This window comes from Engystomops pustulosus, chromosome 2, assembly GCF_040894005.1.
Source record: "Engystomops pustulosus chromosome 2, aEngPut4.maternal, whole genome shotgun sequence".
Taxonomy (NCBI): Eukaryota; Metazoa; Chordata; class Amphibia; order Anura; family Leptodactylidae; genus Engystomops; species Engystomops pustulosus.
In genome coordinates, this window is record NC_092412.1 from 78331446 (window position 1) to 78357047 (window position 25602).

The following is a 25602-nucleotide window of genomic DNA, read 5'->3' on the forward strand; positions in this document are numbered from 1 at the left end:
ATATAAAGCGAAAGGAAAGATATCTAAAGCAATTAATGGATCTGCTCCTGAAGATCATGCTACTGGTACATGATGTACTGTGTTTCAATAATTCTTATTAGCATAATTCAAATAGAAGTATCACTTTGTTTGCATACAGTTTACATCAAACCATTAACAAACATCTTACAGTAGATGAAAAGCAATTCATGAATTGCTGTTACCAGTGCCAATGAACCTGGTCCTTAGCTGTCATGTGAGCAGTACTGAAAATAATAATAATACTCTTAGAGTGATACAGCATCCTATGTGTGGTCAAGTCTACTTCTTCTCCGAAGACAAATTACATGAAGGAATTGACTTTAGTGCAGATTATCGTTGGAGCTCCTGCAGCTTCAACCCCAGACCTTGCTGGTGGAGGGGACCCCCACTTGCTGGTGGATCTCCAAGAAATCTCTGGGCCCCCTCTGTTTGTGTGTGTTACACTACAAATACAATACACTGTTCTGCTTCTACGCACAACCCTTTGGACTCAACTGATTTCCTTCAAAGAGATTACAAAAATGTAAGGAAGCATTGCGCACTTGCACTCAGTCATGGTTTTACTATCAGCTTTTAAAAAAGCAACCAACCAGCACTGCCCACTATCACAAGTAGAAAAAGAGAGAGTTTATCATCAAAGTTTTGATTCATAGACATTTTTTTTTAAAAGATTCAAATCGGGTCCAAATCTATTCAATCTGAACCGCTGTGGCATCAATTGTTCTGTAAATTGGCATATTATCGCCTCTAGTCCTGCAAAACACAGATTTTTTTGAAAAGCACTTTCCTTGACAAGTTCACATTTAAAGCTAGCCAACATTTTATATGGGTTGGGCTCTCGTTTACATAAATTGCCCATGTGCTTTTACTGTCTTAATAATAATCCCTGAATTTTCAACAATTGATTCATCATCCCTGATGCTTCCTTAAGTGCTGATGATAAACGCTCTGTGGATCTTTGTATACATGTCTATGCATTGATAAATAGGAGGGACCTGCAGCAAGAGATTATGACTCATCCTGCTGCTTCCCCTCCCACCTCTATGTGTGTGTCAGTGAGATGGACTGAGAGTAAAAAGACACACTGGAGACTGCCATTGTGGACAGGCTGAAGGAGTGAAACAGGGAGTTGTATTGAGATGCAAAGTGCAGCATGTGGCTAACAGGGAAAGGCTGGAGCTCTCACATGAGGCAAAGATACAGGTACATATGCATGCAGAGACATGTCTAATGGAAGAGATTTATTGAAATGTGGCCAACCCCTTTAAACATATTGTCCAAAGCAAATCAGAAATGTTTCGGATACCTACTCTACATCCAAAATGAAGAAAGAGTAGTGGCATTCACCCGGTAAAGTCCACAGTCCGATGCGGGCAGACGCCAGGCACGGCCAAGCTTACGTTCCGTTTCGCAGTAAGGAGCGCTTCCTCAAACCACTGATGTCATCTCTTTGTGGCCTTGAGGTATAAATACCCCGCCGCAGAGAGTGTCACCATGGTGATGAACTTTGTATATAATGTGCAGGCATCCACCTGCATAGGACAATTTCATACAGGCACGACAATACATATCTGTAGTTTCATAAAGACAAAACATCTTTAAACGAATATGACACCGCTTAAAATATACATGAATGATAAATGCCAATATGTTATCTAAGTATGCACATCTGGTGGCCCCTGTGTGGATATACATACACAGGGCTAATCAAATCTATGTTTTCCTGTATGGATATCATCATAATTTTGAAATATACATGTATCCAAAGGAGGGGCTATCTATTAGGCGAGATAATGTAGGGGAGAGTTTAATACATGAATGAGGCAAGTTAAGGAAAAAAAGGGGTGAAGAAAGTTTGAGAAATATACGCTAAGGTCATTATGATCATTAAGATCCAAACGTCCCATGGCATCATATTTTATTATGTATCTAGCTTCTTGTCTCAGTAAGGTGAGTGAGCGATCTCCCCCTGTTGGATGGGGTACTACTTTTTCTAATCCAGTTTGGTGGATTTTTTACGGGTGAGTGCCACTACTTTTTCTTCATATTGGATGTAGAATAGGTACAAATCTTACCCAAATGAATCAGAAAACTGAATTGCTTTGGACAATGGGGCACATATACATACCCGGTCACTGGCGTTCACAGAAAGTGCATTGTCCGACTATAATGCACCGTAAGCCAATTCACTGAGATTGTGCGCCCAAAATCATGAATGTGACGCTTCCACGCACAGGTCCGGCATAGCTAACCATCGTTTCTGTGGTGTATGCGAGGGCGTGCGACACAATTTAAAAATTAAATACTGTGCTCAGTCCAATGCATGGAAGCCAGTGCAGCTGCCCCACAAAGAGGGTTGCATGTGACACAATCCCAGCTCACGCACTTATTAAATACCTGTGCAAGCTGTTTTATCCCCGAAAAAGGTGCACAGTCCGACAAAAGTTTGCATGCAACCCTTATTAAATGTGCCCCAATATGTTTAAATTGCCTTCTCACTTGCGCTGAGCACCCTTGGATTTTCTGATGAATAACTGCCGCACAGGTAGTGCAAGTCTCTTTCGGTTTACATTGAGGATGTTGGATTAGGCTTGTGGGTAGTGCCCGCCACAGCTCTCCAGCACAAGTGGCTTTCTTACCTATTCTGCGAACCAACAAATGGAATCACTCTTCTCTACTCAATGTCAATGTCTGAGTGAATCAAACATACATGTAAATACTAAAAATTAGAGACAGATCTACTTTCTACATTTCTAATTTAATAGACACTGTTACAATTTGAGTAAAATCTCCCATAGTTACACCGATATTATACACTTTGAAATACAATGAACTGAAGATGGCTTGGTTGTCTTGAGATTGAATCTACAGGTGACATATTTGTTGCTAATGTAAAAGTGACTGTAAATAAATTCCATATAACTAAGCTACTTTAGTGTCATGCTGCCTATATTATAGGCAGAGCTGCAATATTTTGTCACCACTGATGTATAGGGAACATTCTATTTTTATCTCTTTCTTTTGTATAGTTTCTGGTACCAGACTCTCCGTAGAACAGGTGATTGATGTGTTCTAGGAATTATACCCATAAAGATCTGATAAGTTTGGCGTATTCTGAGGGCAGTTCATTACATAGAAAACTCCTTTAAGAACAGGAGGTATATGGAGATATATGGAGATATGTTTACAGAAGGTGCAGAGTTGGCATAATATGTTTGAGCCAAAGCCCATAGTGGATTTCATGAGAAGAAGAGATATACTGTATATACTTGAGTATAATCCAAGCCGAGTGCAAGCGTAGGCACCTTATTTTACCGCAAAATACTGGGAAAACGTATTGACTTGAGTCTTGACTTAAGCCTAGGGTGCATTGGTCACAGCCTCCCCTAGTAGTGAAATGCCTGCAGCCTTCCCTCACTAATAAAATGTCCATAACCCCCCACTCCACACCCCAAGTAATGTCTTGCCCAGCAGCATCTCCCAGCAATGAAAAACTTCATACAACCTCCCACAGGAACGAAATACCCCAAGCAACCCCCCTAGGTAACAAAATTCCTCATGCAGCCTCCCGCACTAATGAAATGCCCAGCAGCCTCTCCCTGTAATGAAATACCCCATGCAGCCTCCCCCAGCAATAAAAATACCCCAAGCAGCCTCCCCCAGCATTGAGATATCCCATGCAGTCTTCCTAGTAATGGAATGCCCAGCAGCCTCCCCAGCAATGAGATACCCTATGCAGTCTCCCTAGTAATGGAAAGCCCAGCAGCCTCCCCTAGTAATAAAAATACCACAAACAGCCTCCCCCAGCAATGAAATACACCAAGCAGCCTCCCCCAGTAATGTCATGCCCAGCAGTTTCCCCCAGTAATAAAAATACCCTAAGCAGCCTCACCCAGCAATGAAATACCACATATGGTATATACGGTAAGTCCTTCCTTTCTGATTCTTTATGATGCATTCCTTAATTAGCAAAATCTGCACCAGAAAAAACACAGCACAAAATCCATGTGTGTCTCCATCCTTAAGCAGTCATTTCTATAAGGCTGAGAATCCTTTTACTATACAAAACACATGGAATTTTATTCCCTGTTGAAGATGCACATGATATCTCATGCCCCTCTACAACATTGCTACAAGATCTCTTACTCTTTCACTTCCAAGTGCTGAATATGCCCTGTGTTTCCTACTATTCCTCTAATTTGCCAGTGCATTTTATGCCACAGGCCCTAAATATATTAGCTGTGAATCCTGACTTTGTTGTTATTACAAGAGGTAGAGTACAAAATATTCTATTATGCCAATTATACACCAGTAAGTTCCGATGAAAAGAAAACAGCATCTTTAGCTTGTTTCTGCGAGCAGTGTGAAAAGAAATAAATACTTTTCCTTTGCCATTAAAACAAAAGGCCATTTCTATAACAAATGTAATTTGTGCATAGTGCTTGAACAAACAAAAAGTACAGTGGAGGAAACAAATTATATTTCTTTCTTACTGTGATACATAAATGTTTTAATACAATGAACTCCTTTCGAGATTCCCTCCAACCCTTTGTCTTCATCTCTTCAGTAGCTGTGACAAGGCTACAGAAAAAGCAACATAATTGCAATAAAGCATGACATGTACAATATAGACGCAACACTACTTCCAACTATTAGACATTGTCTCCGGCCCCATGGTTTCTCCATATTATTTAAATGTCTTTGTAAACAGGGAACTGAGAACGGAAAAGTTAGACTATAGTTAAAGAAAAGAACCGAAAGTGATTATATGGCATACTTACAATTAATTTATAAGCTAAATTATTGTAGTAATAATATTTGTTCAGTTGGAAAAGAGCTAAATAATGTAGCACTTTAATATTAAGCGATACATATTTTAATTAAAGCAATACTTTACTTTATGAAGCAGTATTGGGAAGACTTGAATGTATTTTTCAGGTACCACAAGGATAAATTTAGTCCTAGAAGTCTGTTCTAGATCGACTGAATTACAGCAATGGAAAAGTTTGGGTGAGATTGCAATAGGATACAGTTATAGGGAGTCATAAAAGAGAATCTAGGTGCAGTATTAAACTGATGGTAACAGATGCTTAAAGGGAACCTGTCATCAGGAAGGTCATTTTTACACAATGGCTGATTTTAATAGCATGTTGATTTAAAAAATGCCTTTGTTGTGGATCTGCATCTGATACATTTTTATGTGAGTTTTTCATTTGGATTTCATGCAGATTTGTCTATTTAGTGTTGCATCTTATGTGTGTGCAGATTTTCACTCTCCCATAATCGTATGCAGAAATGCAAGCACTGAAAAACAATGTTACGCAGAAAAAAACATTGGGGGTCATTTACTAAGAGCCCGATTCGCGTTTTCCCGAAGATTTCCGATTTGCGCAGATTTCCCCTGAATTGCCCCGGGATTTTGGCGCACGCGATCTGATTGAGGTGCATCAGCGCTGGCATGCACGCGACGGAAATCGGGGGCGTGGCTGAACAAAAACCCGACGGATTCGGAAAAGCCGCATTTAAAAAAATAAAAAACTTGCCGCGAAAATATCACTTACCTTCACTCAGCCCGGCTCGGTGTATTGCATTCCGATGCTCTTCAGCCTTGACATCTGGTGGACGGCGGAGGAACTACCTTAATAAATCCCGGCCAGACCCGAATCCAGCGCAGAGAACGCGCCGCTGGATCGCGAATGGACCGGGTAAGTAAATCTGCCCCATTGTCTACATTAGGGTTTCCAAATCACATTCACTTTAATGGTACTGTATTACACTGGGAATTTTCTGCAACAAAATATGCACATTAAATCTTCACAAAATCTGTAACATATGCAGATGGTCTACAGTGGTCCTGGCTTGCCTGGGACTGCAGATTTGGAGCAGACTGAATCTACCATTTGCTTTTATGCATTATGAACCAAACATACCTTGAGAATACTGTAGCTACACTGATGCAGAAACATATATTGTTTAATCCCTGAGCTGAGTGGTTTTGCTGAAAAAACTATTATAAAATTAAGGATAATGAGGCTCTGTCCCTCCTTTGCCTGGTTTGGTGCTTCTCCTCTTGCACTGCTTCAGAGGATGATGTAATCACTGCGTTGTCCCTGACAGGCAAAAGTAATCAATTGCTGCACCATTCCCTAGCTGCTGTGTAGGAGTGATCCTGCTCAGGTTGATAAGTCTGGTCTGGAAAGTCCAGGAAGCTCTGTGTAATGTGTTTATGAATGGCAAGCAGCATGCAAGCCAGCTTTCCCAAGGTCCTGAATTTTATGATTCTTTTTTTTAGCAAAACCACTCAGCTCATGGATTAAACAAGATATGTTTCTGCATTGGTGTAGCTATAGCATTCTCAAGGTATGTTTGGTTCATAATGCATGAAATAAAATGTTGGATTTCTTTTAAACACATGGGTTTTGCTTGTTGTTTCTAAAAGGATTACCATCACTACCCTAGAGAGATGCACTGTGATTTTCAAATGACCATTATAATTTGTGTCTACTATGTTGTTTCTGAGAAATGACATTTGTAATGAGGCAGTTGGTGCGTGCAGGGTGGTTCTACTGCAACCATAGCACTGCTATTTCTGCCTGGACTAGTCTCCTCTTGGGGAGACAAGTAGGAGATTCTCCTACATATAAGAAAAGCAGTGCTATGGGTACTCAAACCATGTATACCAACTACATCATTATCATATGGATTAATAACCTGCCTATTACATGGATAACTGACTAAGGGGGGACCCTACCTATTACATGAAGCTATATGCATACCCTGTTTGGGCTGCATTCTGTGAGTCTCCACCAGATTTTGTGAACAGAAGCCCCCAACTACCTTAATCCAGCCCTGCATACATCATATATAAACAGAAGGTCACCTTTAAAGGAAACCTACCATGAAGATTCTACAATCAGAAGTAGATCTGATGGTATATTTCTCTTGCCTGCCCCTGCCCTAATCTGTAATTTAATAATCCTGGAACCTAATCTAACATGTTAAAAACTTTGTTTTAGTTATATGTAAATAAACTGCAGAGGCTATTAGGAGCTGAGGCCCCCAGAAGCCTCTGCAGTTCATTTACATATTACTAAAATAACATTTTTAGCAAGTTAAATTAGGTTCCTTAATTATTAAATTACAGATTACGGCAGAGACAGGCAGATGGAATTTACCATCAGATCTACTCCTGATGGTAGATTCCTCATGGTAGGTTTCCTTTAATGGAGGTATCAAATTAAATACTGTGTATATGCTAAAAGAAATACGTTATTGATAAATTTGTTAGTTTTTTAAGGGAGTTCTGGGAACCGCTCTTGAAATAAAGAAATGATGGACAATTGACAACTACCTTGGATGATCGAGGTATTGAATACAAATGGATGAATATTGTGATTATTTCATTTAGAATTATCCATCATGGAGAGAGCAATGTTACTAATATAATATGATTTTTGTCTAAAGGCAACAAAAACGTTTTCATAAATCTGTACGAGCATAAGGAGGCATGAATTACATTGAATTCCATAAGAGCAAAAGAAAAAAACGTTGTGACATGATCTTTGTACGATGAGATCCTTTAATCCCTAAAATTGATAATACCATGCCTTTAAACAAAGTCGATAGGAAGTGATACGATCGCACACTATAGCAGTTCTTTTAGGTTTTACTCATATTTTTAGCAGAGACCTAAAACTTGCTAATCTGTGTGATTATTTGGGTTTGTTTAGAATTGTCATTTGTTTACAGGCCTCCTTCTGTTTAGTATATTCTTGACACTTAGACATATTTTCATACATCGTCTATTATTCTTAGGGCATTTTCTTATTTTTTAATGAACCACTGGTCATTTTAAATGAAACTTAATTGAAGGCGTTGAAAAGAAAAATTGTGGCCTTTGTACGAGAAGATTAAAGTAGTGTGCTACTGTTAATAGCATTAGTGAAGGCGCTATAAATAGCCATCTTCTCCGAAGCCGTTACAGTACGCACATAGCAGTCTAGCACTCTGAAAAGCATTCATTTCAATGATTTAATAGCAGATTGCAGAAAAGCAGACATCTGGCTGAGTGCTCGTCCTTTGACACTGTTTTGTGCCACTAGTGAGATCTCACAGGTCTCTGAAGCAGAAGGGGTAGTGCTGAATATAAAACTTTACCTTTTCTATTGGAAATCACACATTTATTAATTTAACCTCTCAGCTCAAGAAATTGTTTTGGGATATGCAAAACGGGGTTTCTTTTTAGCACATACCATCAATTGAATAGCTCTTATCAACTTTTATCTTAAAAAAGGTTGTTTTTCTAACACTGTGTTACATAATGTTTTGCATGGTTGTTGCCAAACAATGGTCAAGGACAGAGCTGCCCAAGGCTAGAACATAGTTACCTCATAGAACTTAAAGCAATGTCCAGTACTTCCATATGTTAGGGGAGGAGGCTGAGTAGTTACCCTTCAATGATTTACTAATCATCTAGGGATTCAGAAGCTACATAGTATGTATATGCAAAAAGTATGTCCATAAGTCAAGTGAGTATCTTATAATGGTTTCACTAGCAATGTATAACTTTCAAGGTTATTTTACAGCATCTAGATGTTCCATCCTGCTCCATAGTGAGATACCTTCTGATTAAATGTAATATTATTGAATATATTGGGTCCATGAGTATGATTTTAATTTTTAAGGAACATAAAGAAAAAGTAGGAAGTCTTAAATGTAGCGGTGGGCTGAACTGAACCGCAATGTTCTGATCCATGCCAAACCAATCACCGGTGTTAGCAGTGCTTGGTACCTGAACCCAAACATAACTTTTTTGGGTTTGGTCAAACTCTGCTGACCCAAACTTGAACTGGTCTTCTCATCACTACTAATAAGCCATTTGTAAAATTATATCCCAAAGTGGTGGTGTCATAGGACTAAATTAAAATGTAACCTTTATTAATACAGGCGGTCCCCTACTTAAGAACACTCGACTTACATACGACCCCTAGTTACAAACGGACCTCTGGATTTTGGTAATTTACTGTACTTTAGTCCTAGGCTACAATAAACAGCTTTAACAATTATCACAGGTGTCTGTAATGAAGCTTTATTGTTAATCCTGATTCTTATGACAACCCAACATTTTTAAAATCCAATTGTCCCAGAGACCAAAAAAGTTCTGGCTGGGATTACAATGATAAAATATACCGTTCCGACTTACATACAAATTCAACTTAAGAACAAACCTACAGACCCTATCTTGTATGTAACCCGGGGACTGCCTGTACATATGAAAAAATTATTTAAGCAAACAAGTCAAAAAATGCCTAAAAATAGTGGCATATTGTAATGATGATCCCCTATGGCAGTGGTGGCGAACCTATGGCACGGGTGCCATAGATGGCACTCAGAGCCATTTCTGTGGGCACTCAGGTTATCGCCCCAGGACAGAGTTCACCAGACAGGAACAAATCCACCAAATCTTTCTGCAGTCCCAGGCAACTTAAGAGATGCTGCTCTCAGCACTGTTTTATAGCGACACTTCATTGGCCGTTTAGAACTGCAGGAAAAATGAGAAGGGCTGCATTATCTTTGGAGGTCTTCCTGCTGGACCCATCATTCTTCCTCTAAAGAGAGACCCTTGGGAGAAGCTACAATGAGAGTCTCAATTTGCCCTCCTTCTTTCAACTTTATTGGTGGCCTCAGGGGGCCGATACGATTGAAAAATGTGAAAGAACAGGTAGCAATAAGTTGCTGCTTAAAATGCCATGTTGGCACTTCAACGTAAATAAGTGGATTTTGGTTGTAGTTTGGGCACTCGGTCTCTAAAAGGTTCGCCATCACTGCCCTATGGTGTGTCTCTCTGATCACTTACAGGAGGAACAGTTACCACTAAGTGCTTAAGTGTCAAGGAGGGGGAGTAGATACAATATGGTAATATCCTTTCTTCCTGTCTACTCAGTATGTGGCCAACTGCAGCACCAAAGAAGGACACATAATAAGCCATATTTACTCTTTACAGGAAAAAAGTATGCAACATATGGATGAAAGGATGAAAGCCAAACTAGGCATTCATTGTATCATGCTTGATTTTGATGGTAAGGTTCTGGTCTCAGCTCTTATCCATGCTTACTGCAGCTTGTTCAGGACAACTTCCTCAACATCAATCTATCCCTGGATGTTACTTTAAAATGTTGAAAACTATACTAATATCCTGCTATTGATTTTATCTGTGTGATCATAGCTATAATAATTGCAGTCATGTTTATATAGGCTAAGATACAACTGATCAAACAGATTATGGAAAAATTAGAGACAGATTCATGATTTTAATAATGCATGTTATCCATTCTATCAGGTTGCTCATATTGACTTTTATCATGCTGCAGAATAATAGCTGCTCGCTGGTTAGAAAATTCACATTTTAGCAGAACACATTCCCTCATTTTATGTTACACTCTCTCTACAATATCTGTTTCAATTCAGCTCTGGTTGTAATCAAGTCTTGTGAAAATATTAATATACGTGCTTTTTCTGCTAAACTGTCAAATGGCTAATTATCCTGAGCTATGATGGGGAAGACTAAATCAATAAAACACTCATTAATAGTGTGGAGTCTGTCTTTTGCATTTCAAGGAATAAGTTGTTGATTAGGAAGGAATTTTGCAGGTAAAGTTACTCAGTACAACATAAAGAGAAGAAACCCAATACAATCATGACAAGAACTTTGTACTTTATTAAATTAAATCAAGTACATTTTAATAGGTTTTAGGCAATGTTTTCTTTTTTTGTAGACAGCTCTGAATGAGATACTCAAAAGTTAAATGAAAAAATGATTAGCCTAAAACGTGCCTGCTTTAATTAATAATTTTGTTTCAGATTATAGAACAATTCGGGAGAATCTTTTCCTTAGATATAGTTTGCGATTACTCTGTTATAGAATGTATGAGTGAAGTGACAACTGGGAGAAATTCTGGGGGGGGTTAATTATTTATCCTTGGATTTTGTCTTTTTTTTCGCTTATATTTGTGACTTTTTTGCCACATTTGTATATTTGTGACTTTTCCACTTGCCTAGCAAAGTTAGACGCTCAAGAGCTTCCACATTCCGATGTGGACGTATGAAAAAGCAATTTTGGAGCAAATCATGGTTAAAAAGTCACAAATGAACTCCAGTCCCGATCAGGTGTACTGGCCCAAAACCTGGAAAAAGCTAAGAAAGACACACTGAAAAAAATAAATGATGCCTATTGAGTTACTCTGTACAAGCACAATTCTTGCACTTGTATGGTGAGCTGTAGCTTTGTGCCATGCACAATAAGGAGTGAGGATGGAGCAAACCATCTTCACTTCTCACCGTGCATGTATCACTTGCAGTGTCCCGTTGCTAGAAATTGGGTGTTACACAACTCACTACGTGGTATGCATACCATTTATGCCTTAGTGTCTAGTCTCCCTCTCAAGACTTAGCGGCAATCTCATGTTGCCTCTCAGTTTGTGAAAAAGGTTAGACACTGAGGCCCCGGCAGTACCTCACACTGCCTAGCAACAGGATGGCGTATGCGATGCATGCCCAGTGAGAAGTAAAGAAGGGTCACTTCACATTGGGCATGAGAGAAAACTCCAGTTACAAGTGCAAGAATTGCTTGCAGTATTGACCTGATGTAAGCAGGGGGTAGGGAGTAGGGAAGAGGGCGGGGAACAGTGGAGAGCCTTTGGCCCTTTAATATTCTAATGCTCTAGATGTGTCTGTGATTTTTATTTTAAAAAGTTGCAAAAAAGCCGCAAAATGCATTCAGAAAACTGAAAAAATTAAGAGGAGTAAAGGGGGTTAGATAACAATTGAGTAAAGTAAAGAAAAATTGGTTTTTCCTAGAGTGAGATTGGCAAACTTTTCACAACCTTTAAATGTCTTTTTAAAAAACGTTAAGAAATAAGGTGTCCCCCTTTCCCATCTGTTTGCAAAATGTTTCCTTAAATGTCACTTTCTAAAGCAGAAATTATAAATTGTGGGCCTAACAAAAGTCCACCATTGTTTATATACAGTGTTGAGGGTTACTAATAGTTTTTAAAAGTTACAGTGTAACTTTTAGCTACAGTCATAAACTGTACATAAGATATCAAAGTCTAATGTATCATGCCTGCAGGTTGGTTGGTTACTATGAGGATGTTGCCCAAACGTTGGCACATTATATTCAAACAGTCCCTAAAAAATGGCAGCACTCCAGTAAGTATAAAGGTGATCTTTATTCACCCATAGCAAAATCAGGTGCAACGTTTCAGCTCATCCATAGAGCCATTATCAAGCATGTGTTACAAGGTGGATATTTATGTCCACAGGAAATTACATTATATTCAGTAATGGGTAATATTGGCCCTATATCGCCCTCCATCCAGCTACACAAAAACAAATCGATTCATGTTTTAAATTTCTAAGAATAATTGTCATTTTTCTACAACAATAAGGATAGACTATGTGTGACGTTCGTAGTAGCTGAATCATAAGAGAAGTCATCCCAACCGTCAGACTGAGGATAGCATCCAGGATGCAGCATTATGTAAGACATTAAAAACCTGGCTGTATTATCTAGACTGCAGGCCTATATCTCATCTGCATGAAATGACCCTCTGAATGAAATGTTTATAGCTGCGGCTTTACAGCAGGATTACATCTTCATACATAAATGTCATTGTCTGAAATGATGTCTAATATATTCTTACATTTTAAATTATACTTTCTTCGCTCTGCATTTATTATCATTAATTACTGGTGCATATCAGGAAGTTAGAACTGGATGGATCCCGGCCAAGTCTCATTTAGTCTAGTAAATATTTTAAACGATCACATACAAATAATTAAAGCACAACAACAGGCACCAAATAAGCAATCCTTCACTGGAAAAACAGCTGCATATATTCATCATCCACATTCATCTGTGACAATGTAAATTTTTGATGCCTGTTAGGACATACTCTCTGGTGTCTGGTTTTGCTACAGCTACAAAACAGGATATGCTTCGCGGTAATTATCTTCAACAGCCACCTTTTTTAAGAAATAATGTAAAGTGACATTCGCAGGGGGAAAATGATGTACAAAAATGTCTTCTAATGAGGCCCCTGTAGTATGGCACCAGCAAGGACCATTAAAACTACATTTGTCAGCTTCCTTGTCTATCATCAAGGAATGGATACCTAGAGAGTTAGAGTCATTATTCTTGATTAAAGACTACAATAATAGAATTCTATTCTTCCCCAAACATGTTTTCTTACTCATGTTATTTTACGTAGGGAATCAATTTATGCAAATGCTGTTAACTTTCTTTAGAAATCAAGATGGAAGATAGGTAGACAAAAGAGACAATAGATAGATACAATCAGATGTAACAATTGTTAACGTTACCGCTGTTCTACCCTAGACCGTTAATGCAACAAGCCACAACATTCTCTGCTATCAATGTAACACACCATTCACAGAATTGCTATACCTGTTACACCTGTCTTACTATTTATCTACCTCTCTACGTAAAATCAAAAAATCTGTAGCAGCACAGTGTCACTAAACCCCAGGTAATAGACTCATGCAGATAACCAAGAAATTAAAAATGAAGCAGCGCTCCAAATCATGTTGTTGAAAAGAAGGTGAGGTTTATTCCAGAACAGCCTGTCCTAGAATTGACCTCACACTCTTTTCAACAACTATCTATCTATCCATCTATCTATCCACCTATCTACCTACCTATCTATCTATCTATCTATTACCTATCTACCTATCCACCTATCTATCTATCTATCTATCTATCCACCTATCTACCTACCTATCTATCTATCTAATATCTATTTATCTCCTATTTATCCATCCATCTATCTACCTATCTATCTATCCATCTATCTATCTATCTATCTATCTATCTATCTATTACCTATCTATCTATCCATCTATCTTTCTATCTATCTATCTATCTATCTATCACCTATCTATCTATCCACCTATCTATCTATCTATCTATCTATCTATCTATCTATCTATCTATCTATCGGTCTATCTATCCATCTATCTACAGTACCTATCTATCTATCTATCTATCTAGAAGAAGTAAAATCCAAGTCAGCACAATCTTATAGACTCCTAATAAGGAGGGGTGCAGCGCCCCCAAAGGTTAATGTGTATGTGCTCATTTTTCCCTTTTAAGCTGTTGTCACAGGTCATTTGTTGTTCATTTTCTTGGCCTCAGTTCACACTGCATTGAGGGCTTGGTTGCCCTTTTCCAAGATGTCTTCTCGGCAGCCTCAGGGCACCACTGCACATGTGCAGGTTGGATCCACAGACGCTAAGATTGAATCAGCTGTGGACCAGAAGCTCCCACCAAGAAAGTTCTCTCCAGAACCTTTTGGGTAATTTTAACCCCTTCTTTGCACTTGTACACTTTATGATTCCACTTTGTACTGTATAATTGTACAGCGAACAACGACATTGTTATATACATGTATTTGAAACCGATGCACTTTATCTTTGAATGTATTTTTTATATATATATTTTTGTACAATGATGAATAACACAACATTGCACAGGCACTTTAAGACACGCCTCTTTATGCTAATCACTAACTATGTTTTGCTATATATATCCAATGTGGGTCACTTGTCTGTTTCTTGATGAAGGTGTCACGCACCGAAACGTCGCCACTTGTTCAATAAAGTTCACCTTTTCTTGAAATTTGAACCACGGAGTGCTGCCAGCTTCTTACTTTATTTATCTATCTATCCGTCTATCCATCTATCATTAATTCAATGTGTCAGGGATTACATGTTTTCCCCATCTATTAGACACGATAGACACGATAGACACATACATAGGCCTAAGGATATACATTCAGAAGCTTGAAATAAATAGGCAGGCACATAGATATTTTAGTGACAGATATACACTATTGAAGATAAATGATATATTGATTACTAGATATTATCCTGTCTGATGCATGGATTTAGTCTATGTTTCCAGTTTGCAGAGACAGAAGTCTGAGTCAATAACATGGTGTATGATATACCCAACATGATATTCCATTGTGTGATTGATGAATCCTATCTCTGTGATCCTGGCTGGTTCTATGACCTCTATGAATATATAGTGTGACATATGTGCAGCACTCTCCATACACTCTAATGGGAGTTCCAAACACAATAGACGAAGCTGTTTACATACTTCTTTTAGGAATACCTTTGGAAGTAAATAGCAAGAGCCACAAATTTCCCACCATATATAATTCCTTCATTTACGTAGCACTCACAGATTAAGCAGTGCTACATAGAGCTTGCCAAATCAGTCCATGTATTCCTCATAGTACTTGTATATTCTGTAAACATATGTATTAATAAGGAAAAACATTAGGATATATCTGACCCGTAGAAAAGTTCCATCATTATGTGTGTTTGAAGGATCCTTTGGAGGATCTTCCAGTCTGGATAGAAGCTCAGATATGGTGGGATATAGGTAGAAACAGGTTTAGCATGATGTCCTTCAGAACTTATTCTGCTCCTGCCTGGTAGTTTCCCATACATTCTAGCAGTTATTCCTGGGAAGCCATGAAGAGTGTGGACAGGCATTATCCTGATTTACAAGTTCCAGTTTCATGTCCATGTTTAAAGCAATCCAACAACTTTGTTCAAGTGTATGTTGAAAGGTCCTCGATCATCAATATTAAAATACAAGGTGTGAGCAATTTTGTATGTAGACATTTTATTTACACATCTACAGTACAGGCAGTCCCCGGGTTACATACAAGATAGGGTCTGTAGGTTTGTTCTTAAGTTGAATTTGTATGTAAGTCAGAACTGTATATTTTATCATTGTAATCCCAGCCAGAATTTTTTTGGTCTCTGTGACAATTGGGTTTTAAAATGTTGGGTTGTCATAAGAACCAGGATTAATAATAAATCTTCATTACAGACACCTGTGATAACTGTTACAGCTGATTATTGTAGCCTAGGACTAAAGTACAGTAAATTACCTACATCCAGAGGTCCGTTTGTAACTAGGGGTCGTATGTAAGTCAGGTGTTCTTAACTAGGTCACCACCTGTATAAGCTAAGAGGAAACTCAAAGGAAACTGTTACCCTACTTATATTTCTGCAATGTTCTGGTGCCTTTTAGCTTTTCTATTTCTGGTCTACTAACCTGATGAAATTACATGTGCTGCCTCACTGTATTTGTCTTTAATATCTTATAACATATCTGATCAGTAACGTTATTTTACATTCAAAAGACATGAGACTCTAAGATAGAGTAGACACGCAAAGCATCATATCAAATGTAATGTGTGGTCAGGAATTTGGAATAAGAAAAGTGAAAATGTGGAATATGTAAGGTAACAGTATGCAATGGCTAGGGTAGAAAGGTAGCATAGCTTCTATGAATCACAATTATGAGACTCCAATACTAATAATCTCTCTATTGCCAATGAGGTCCATGCTCTCAGGGGTATCATTAAAAAGTAACAGAGCTGTATAAAAACCTGCAAATATCTCCAATCTAGTTTTGGAGATAATTATTTTTTTTTTTACTTTTTGACTCTCTGTGAGAATTTTATTTTAGGGATGATCATATAGGCCTTTCTGGTGTTTTTAATAAAAATAATAATTCTTTATTTATATAGCGCACACAGATTACATAGCGCTGCATAGAGCTTGCCAAATCATTCCCTGTCCCCATGGGGCTCACACTCTAATCAACCTACCAGTATGTTTTGGAGTGTGGGAGGAAACTCACACAAACACGGAAAGAACATACAAACTCTTTGCAGATGTTGACCTGGATGTGTCTTGAACCCAGGACCCCAGTGCTGCAAGGCTGTAGTGCTACCCACTGAGCCACTGTGCTGCCCATCCCATAACAGATTTCATAGCTTTTTGTATTGGAACCATTCTATCACAGGTTATATGTTGCAGCACCTATTTGTATGCCGTGTCAATAAACCTTACATTTTTTATTTGTCTGTACTCGGTACACCATAAGGCATTATGTCCGGTGGCATCCTGGAATACCTGGCCTGACACAACAGTTGTGAATATGTAGAAGCAATGCGCCATATTTACTGATAGCACTGCGCTTCCTCTATGTTGAAAAAAACTTCCAAAATGGTGGTACTGGTACTGTAGGTTACTAAAAATGTATTAACCCTGTGCTATAGCATTTACAGAGACCCTAAACACTTAAGCTAGGTTCTACTACTTAAAGAAAACATGAATACAATTTATTTTAACTCATGATATTTTTACTATTCATTAATATACCAAACAGGTGCTCTACACAACATTGAAACCTGCTATGCACCATGCAAAGTTTGTCTTAACCTTAGCACCTGCAAATTAAGACACTTTTAGTAAATTCACTGCATTATTTGTAGTTGTAAATAACTTAAAAATACTATATAAAGACATCATACATGAAAAGACATCAGACACAGGCGAACAGATTACCATTGCTTTCATAGTATGTAAAATAAACACGGCATTGAAAGGCTCTAAGTACATTGATAACACAATTGAAGTGTAAGAGTTACTGCTTACAATTAGTGACCAGCATACCTGAACCCCCAATGCTCGGGCCTGTGTTGACACTTTAACAAGAAGTTTGTGTTTGCCATTTGGCTAAGACCCCCCCCCCCCCTCAATTAACTCCCATGGACGATGCTGCTGCTGCTACTTTCCCTCTACAAGTGAAATAAAGCATTGACTTCTACATTTACCAAGTAGTTCCAGATCTACTACTCCTACTCATTGTAAGCTTCAATACTCAAAAATTATGTACTTGAAAATTGGCGTTGTTTCTCATAAGAACAAATAAGAGTTTTTAACCTGTAAAAGCTGAGCTTTGATTTAATTTATGATTCATCTGGGTAAAAATCTTGGCTATAAACGGGTTCACAAAGTTCTTACCCTTCTATTCTTATAGATAAAATATGATTTACACACAATCACATTATGCACCTCAATTTAATGCTCATATTGATGGATAAAATATGTCTGGCAAACATTTTTTGCCACAGTTCAGACTGAGCCCAGTGTTTTAGAATTAGAATAATCCTCTACATAGAATATTTGACAACAAATTCTGCCTCTTACATTGTTGCTTGTCATCTGTATTTTATGCTATTACATTATCTCCCATCTGATTTTTTGCAATCTGGACTAGGCTGACAAACCCGTACAGAAAAATATAAACTAAGGACAAGAAAAATAATGTATTTTAGCCAACATACTTTCCATCTGTTTGTCTCATCAATCCTGTCTGTAATCTCGTTCTCATTTTTTACTTATCGTCTCTCTTTTTGTCTTTTTCACCTTCACATCTCCCTTATCGCTATCTCGTACCTGCTCAGCTTATTCATGTTATCATTTTTCATAGAAAAGAAGGGGAAGAAGTTTCTCATGGCATACAATGCTCTCAGTTTAGCTGAATGTTAAGTCTTAGGTTTGACATATATAAGCAATAATACCAGATTCTGATTGAAAACAGTGACGTCGGTAGTAATGAGGTGTAATTCTTGCTCTAAAGTTGGTAACAGCTTGAACTGAGATATTATTTGCAGTTCATCAGTTTTCACAGGGTAAAACTGTGTGATCTCAATGCCACCATACCACATACTGGTTCACACAGGGTTTTATATCATATCTTAAAGCAACATGATCTCACTTATTCTAACTTTATCTTTACTTTAATTAAAATTGTGTTTCTGTGTATTAATACATGCTCAAACATAAAATTATAAATATTTGTGCTGTTATTTGTGCTGATGATTCAAAATAGCTTCTATCTGATACAGGAAGGCTTCAAACAGAATTCTATGTATTTGTCCAAAATGTCCCTCTGTTCCGCACCATAGAGTAAGGATGCAACTAGTGGACCAAAAAAGTGATATTCAGTACAAATGGCATTCACAAGACAATGCCTTAGATGTAGCATCCTATAATAGTGTGGCATTTGTGGTCAAACCATTACATAGAAAAATAATACTGATCCTACAAACTAAATTTCTGTCCAATAATCAATATGTGTCTCATAATCAAGATATGTAACATTTTAGGGTTGTACAGAATTACTGGTGGACAATGGATGCGTGTTTCTTTGTCACGAGTAAGAGAGAGTTAGCTTTAAGAAATAGGAACTCATTTAATAGCACATCATGTTCCAGGAGTGAGCCATTCCCTTCACCAGGTCCAAACAGCACAGGAAAGGGGAATTGCAGTTACATGCTGCTAGCCTGTGTTATATGAACCTTGGCATGGACAGGCAGCATACAAGACCAATTGGTATATCTTGTCTAATTCAGACCTGATGATCAGAAATGTTTATGTCTTACACCTACAGATGTAACACTGAGATACATTGACTTATCAATTTATCTTATTTAGTTTAAAGGGGAAGGTCCCAGTATTACATAACACCAGAAACTGAGCTATCAAATGAGTTAACCAGTCAGGATAACCAGTGCTACATCTGGTCATCAGTAGGCAGCATGTCGGGTAACTTCTACTACTTCATGACATCAATACACAGGTGGTTACTGATGAAACAGATGCACCCCTACACAGATACACCCCCTAAATAGAGTTGTTCCTAGACTTGGACAACCCTTAAAGGCGAGTCTTCTAATGTAATCCAATAGGAGCCATTATTCTATAATCTTCTACTCTATAGTGTTCTGTTCTCTTATACTTTTGTCAAGTATTAGAGTTCTAGTGTGACTACAACCCCCATGTGACGGCTTCGTTTTAGAATTCATCTTATGCTTAATGTAGAATTATTGTATTGAAAAGTTTGAAAATCATTGCATTTTTTTAACCAGAAGCTAGATAAAATATTTAGAGTGTTTTCAGCATTTTGTCTTACGGATAGTGAACCTTTCACATTCCACATGCCTACAGTACAGTACACTATGTGGAGTGCAATACATTTTTATGCAGCACAAATATCAACAGTTGTCTGCTGTCATGGTATAGTAATGGTATGTTGATGGTATGCATCCATTGTTAGACTTGCATATTACTGTACATTAATTAAACACAGAGTATCCTATCAACATAGATTGGAGACAGGATTTTGTTTTGTATGAAACTGTTAAACTTATACTTTCAATGTAACAATAAGATGAAAAACTAGGAAACCAAGAGAAAAGCCTGAAGAAAAACTGACAAATAATAAGCTGCATTGGGAATGGTTCTCATGTAAAGAGCAATGACTGAAAGATTGCTGCTGTAGGGTGAGTAAAATATGCATGACAGGAAAAGGCAGCCTGCAACATCAGAGAAGACAAGTAGCGGTGCTGGTCAGGAGGACAGAGGTGCTCGACTCCTGGCCTAAGACTACTAGAGAATGTACAATCCTTGCTTCATTTGTCATTGGTCAGAGATATAATAACAATTTCCACAATGTACGGTAATGCATTCTACATGATGGTCAATTTTTATCTCATGAAAATTATTAACAATAAATAAAGTATTTAAAGTTGGAAAAAGATGGAGGTCCATCAAGTTCAACCTATGGACAGATATAACATATATATTATTACTAGCTGTTTTAATTTGTTTGTGTACAAAACATGGAAAGTGTTCACCACAAATATGTAGAGGAGTATTCCTCTTATTTAGGGGGTATTCCATAAAACTACAATTGAGGCTACAATTAAAGGACCTCCAGTCTAGATCTTGCAGATATAATGGATGGAGAGGTGATCTCACATGCACAGATCTCTAATTACTCTATAGGAAATCCAAAAATAAGAATTCAAGGTGGCAACATCAGCAATCCAATATGTATGGGATATTCTATGTTCTATATTCTATAAGCCATGAGTGTCGATGATGGAAATATTAAAATAAAGAGATATATTTAGAAAAATAATTATGGTCATACAAATAGAGAACTCAAAACAGTTAAAGTTTCTAATAGATAGTTCCACGTTACAATTTTTTTAAATCTTCCTGGACAACATTCAATATTATCATAAAAATAGATTGGGACCAATTTAAGATTAAACAGATTACCTTTCTATCTACTATATTTTACTTTTCAATCCTTAAAGGGAGTCTAGCCCTTCCTAACTTGAACACAAGTTAAAAGAGCTCTGTTTAGGGCACACATTTTCTGGACGTACTTGTCCTGTTCATCAGTGATCTGTCATTTTAGAGAAAATAATGTTCTTATCTTCATGCAAGTGAACTGCTTAGTGAACCAGGTCAGTACTATTTCTGCTGTTGCACTGGTTATTCTTCTTTCTTTACCTTCTTTACGCAAAGTATCTCCAAACATTGAGGGGAATTTATCAAAGAGTCGCAATTCCTGGACAACCGCCCCCCCCCCCCAGTGCCATCTCCAGGCAAAGTGGGTGGGGGCATTCAGCAGACTATGATGGGCCATGGAGTGGGCTGGTGTATGTCATGGACACGCTCACCAGTGCATTAACTATGACCTGTGCCAGAATAAATCTCAGGGGCAGGAGCCTCCTGATACATCCATAGTGATGTGTGGGGTGTGAGAGACATCAGCTGTTAATAAATTCCCCCAAATGTGCAAAGGAATGGTGGTAGATGCTTGGCAGAATAATAACAATAAGAAAATGGTGGCACAACCAGGTATGATTTGGACCTTGGTAAACTAAGAAGCTAATTGTCATTAATATTAAAAAAGAATGTTCTAAAATAACAGATCACTGAAAAACAGGAAAAGTATGAAGTAGAAAGTCTGGTTTTACAAGTCTGGTTTGATTGTGGGTGAGTTGGTGAGGTGGTAGACTTCCTTTATATCATTGCTAGCTATTACATTATGGGATGTCATGACACTGTTACATCACCTTGTACACCTTTAGTATAGCTATTATGGCAAAAACCTTAAAAGCTTTACTGATAACACTCCAATATTCAGATAATGTTATATTTTGCAATCACATACATTTACAATACTTAGCATTGAAAACAAAATGAGACTCGGAACAGGAACAGAAGACTAAACAACCATTTACTACATAGAAAACCAGACATTAACAGTAAGAATAGATGCTAAATAATGAAGGGGGATCCTTAGAGAAATTGTTTTCCTTTACATCACCCTTTGCCTACTGCCAGACTAGTATTCAGACTGGCTGCCACATTCAGGGGAATAACTGTTAAATACTGCACCATATTAAGAGGCAATTATGAATTGCCTAAACTAAGTTACAATGTTTTATGAAAAGTGTTATCTGTAATGGCTTACATTTTATCCTTAGAACATTTATTGTAGCGTTACTTTATGTGATAAAAAACTAATGTGATAATGTGAAATTATTTTCTTATATCAGAAGACATTGTGCAGGGAAGGAGATTTTGTATATTTTATGCAATGATAATGTAAGCAGTAAAAAGGATGTTAAAAAAGGAGCTATTCCCATGAATTAGCTGGAAGGAACAATCTGAAGATGTAGCAAGGTAGTATGTTCACTATATGGTGTGATCTGCATACTGGATCTCTCCTTATAATGTGAGCATTTGTACTTTATGTAATATTTTACATTCCAGTCCTATGTATGTATTTGATAGTAAAGATGGAATAATATCATGATGAATCTCGGTTTACAAATCGATAACACTGTATCTATAAACAGAACTAATAAAATCGATTGCAGATTTGATAAATATCTCTTTCATATATCTCTCTCTAATTTTACCACAAAAACTTGGTAAAACCTATTTTTTTTTTACTCGAGTATTAGCCCTTTATGGGTTTTCAGCACATTTTTTTGTGCTGAAAAACTAGGCTTATACTCGTATATATGTATATATATATATATATATATATATATATATATATATATATATATATATCCATCAAACCCTGTTGAAGGAAACCTACCATCAGAAATCTCCTTATAAAGGTAGTTCTTATGGTGGTTCCCAGTAGCATCCTAAACTATCTTTCCCGTATCCTATAGTACTTTATAACCTAATATACACTAATAAAGTAATTTCTGCAGAGGCTACTGGGGTGTGGAGCAGTCTCTCTGGAAAGTGGGAGCAAAGCATTCACCACGCCAGTAGCCCACGCAATCCCTCCTACCTGCACGCCTAAGTCGGATCCAAGTCGAAGCTCTACACATGTACAGTAACTTGGGTTTTAGTGGTGGGCACACGCACACATTGTTGTTCTGGTGTCAGAAGATTCGACTTGTCTGCGCAGGTAGGAGGGATCACCAAGACTGCTGGGGCATGAAGTAGCCTTTGCAGAAAGGCTACTTCCCGCCCCAAAGCCTCTGCAGAAAATTTGCATATTGGATAGAGTGTAGATTAGGTTAGAAAGTATAAAAGGAATACGGAAGGATAGTTTACAGTATAAGATGTTACTGAGATTAATCCACCAAACCTTAATACCCTGTTTCCCCGAAAATAAGACACTGTCTTATATTAATTTTTGCTCCCAAAGAGTCTCTAGGTCTTATTTTCAGGGGATTCTTATTTTTCCATTAACAAGAATTTACATTTAACGTTGAACAAAAAAATCTACTTCTCTAACATACTTATGACTCTCCAAACTTTGAATTTCATGCTGTATTTCTTCTCCATTTCTATTAGAATCATTGGCCCCAGTCTCTCATGTTTTTTTAAAAGTACTTTTCATAAATGACCCTTCTTATCCTGGTAGCTGCTGGTATCACATTTGCAGCACAGCAGCCAGTGATGTAATTCTATGAATTCTTTCCCATGTCACAACCTTCTGCAGCATCCAAAATATCTACTAATACTCATGTATCGCGTGCGGGGGACCTGCTGCAATAACTGCCGCTAGGTCTTATTTTCAGGGGAGGCCTTATATTTCTAAGCATGAACAAAATTGTACGAGGTCTTATTTTCGGGGGATGTCTTATTTTAGGGGAAACAGGGTAGGTAGATTCCTGATGGTAGGTGTCCTTTATGTAACCTATAGCCTCTGTTAAGACATTTCATAGAAAACATTATTCCAGCCAGTGGAGAAAATGGTCGTTTAGCAGTTTTGGGTTAGTGATTCTAGGGTTTGATCTGATTGCATTAAAGGGGTATTCCAGGAATCAGCATAATTCATATACAAATGGGTCCTTAAATTGTAAGCTTATATGTAATTATTTGTTATTTAAAATTTTGCTCCCGTTAGCAGAAAAATGCTGGTGACATAGACTGTAATGAAGAATTAAAATGCTACTGGCCCTTTAATCAGTCCGTTAATTTCCTCAGCGCGGTCTGTTGCAGAGCATACACAGGACAGAAGATGGCCGCTGGTCACATGTCCACATCACATGTCCTGCACCTGCCTGGGCAGGTCATGTGATCACCACTATGTTTGGCTGTAGTCGGTTGGTTGCAGCACATCCAGTATGGCTGGTGTTGGGGTGATGGCAGTTACATATCATTACTATGGTAACAGTGCAAGAAAACCTGTTAGATCATCACTGGGAGCACAGCATAAGAGGGAGGAGGAGTTACTGGGAACTAAAGGATCTTGGGACTTGTAGTTTCCAGTGGCAGCTATCTTGGTGATAACTTTAGAGAGGCCATAATATTTTGTGAATCATAAAATCAAACTATTTAAGCTCCATTTTGTGCTTAATGACATTAAGTTTTGTTACATTCATTTACTTATAGCATCATGGGTTTTTATATCAGACATTCATATTCCCGGAATACCCCTTTAAGTCCTTGTTTAGCAACATTTATTATAGAATTCTAGAGGTCAGATCTAGCACAGAACTAGTTGTAATAGCATCTTACTGCAAATTTAAATAGAATGTCTCACAAAAATATTGCCAATTCTTACAATGTTGTGAATCAAAAGTGAATTTTTTAAATAACCTTTTCAAATAATTTTTTTAATTTCTCGTGTTTTTATTTATTGTACAAAAACTACAAAATCCTGCAATTTGTACTCTAATAGTCGATGAAGTCTAATAGTAGACACTTATTGTAAGGGGATTTCAATGTAGCAGTTACTTCATTTATATCACAGACAAGACAATAATGGAAGATAACACTTCTTAACACTCCTAAACTTACTGCCTCATCATTACTACTGACAATAGGCAATGCCAAAGATTATCTACACCCCTCTATGCACAGAGCATATCTAGAAAACCCTCCTATATACTACAGTCAGCTACAGTGTATTGCCTACTTGTGCCACGAGATAATATTTCACTAAAATGTAGTTAAAATAGGAAAACATTGCCTTTAAGTAGTATATGCAGTTTTAAGAGCTATAATTATTTGTTAATGTATTCAAATGATTTTTGCATCTTATTTTTTATACAGATAGCTATAGTTATAGTATTATTTTTTTAGATAGTTATAGTATTATTAGTTTTTGTAATATCAATAAAAAAATTTAAGGTGAAAAATGGAGTATGTTAATACATAAAAGAGCTGGCTTTAAGCTATTGCAAAAGTCTTGTTACGTTGTTAATTGAAGCCACATTCTATGCATATAAAACATATCCCCTTGCTTTCTTAGGACATTCTCCTTGCCGTCTTATGAATAGTATGCTGGAAAATGGTCCTGGCTTCCACGGATACTGAACAAATCCACTAATACAGAAAATTCTGTTT

General features: G+C 37.5%; 1 protein-coding gene across 6 annotated transcripts in view; it reads right to left on the reverse strand.

Moving 5' to 3' along the window:
• The window catches only part of PCDH9 (protocadherin 9), a 1504706-nt gene that overhangs the window by 682308 nt on the left and 796796 nt on the right, over window positions 1-25602 (reverse strand). The window lies entirely within an intron of this gene.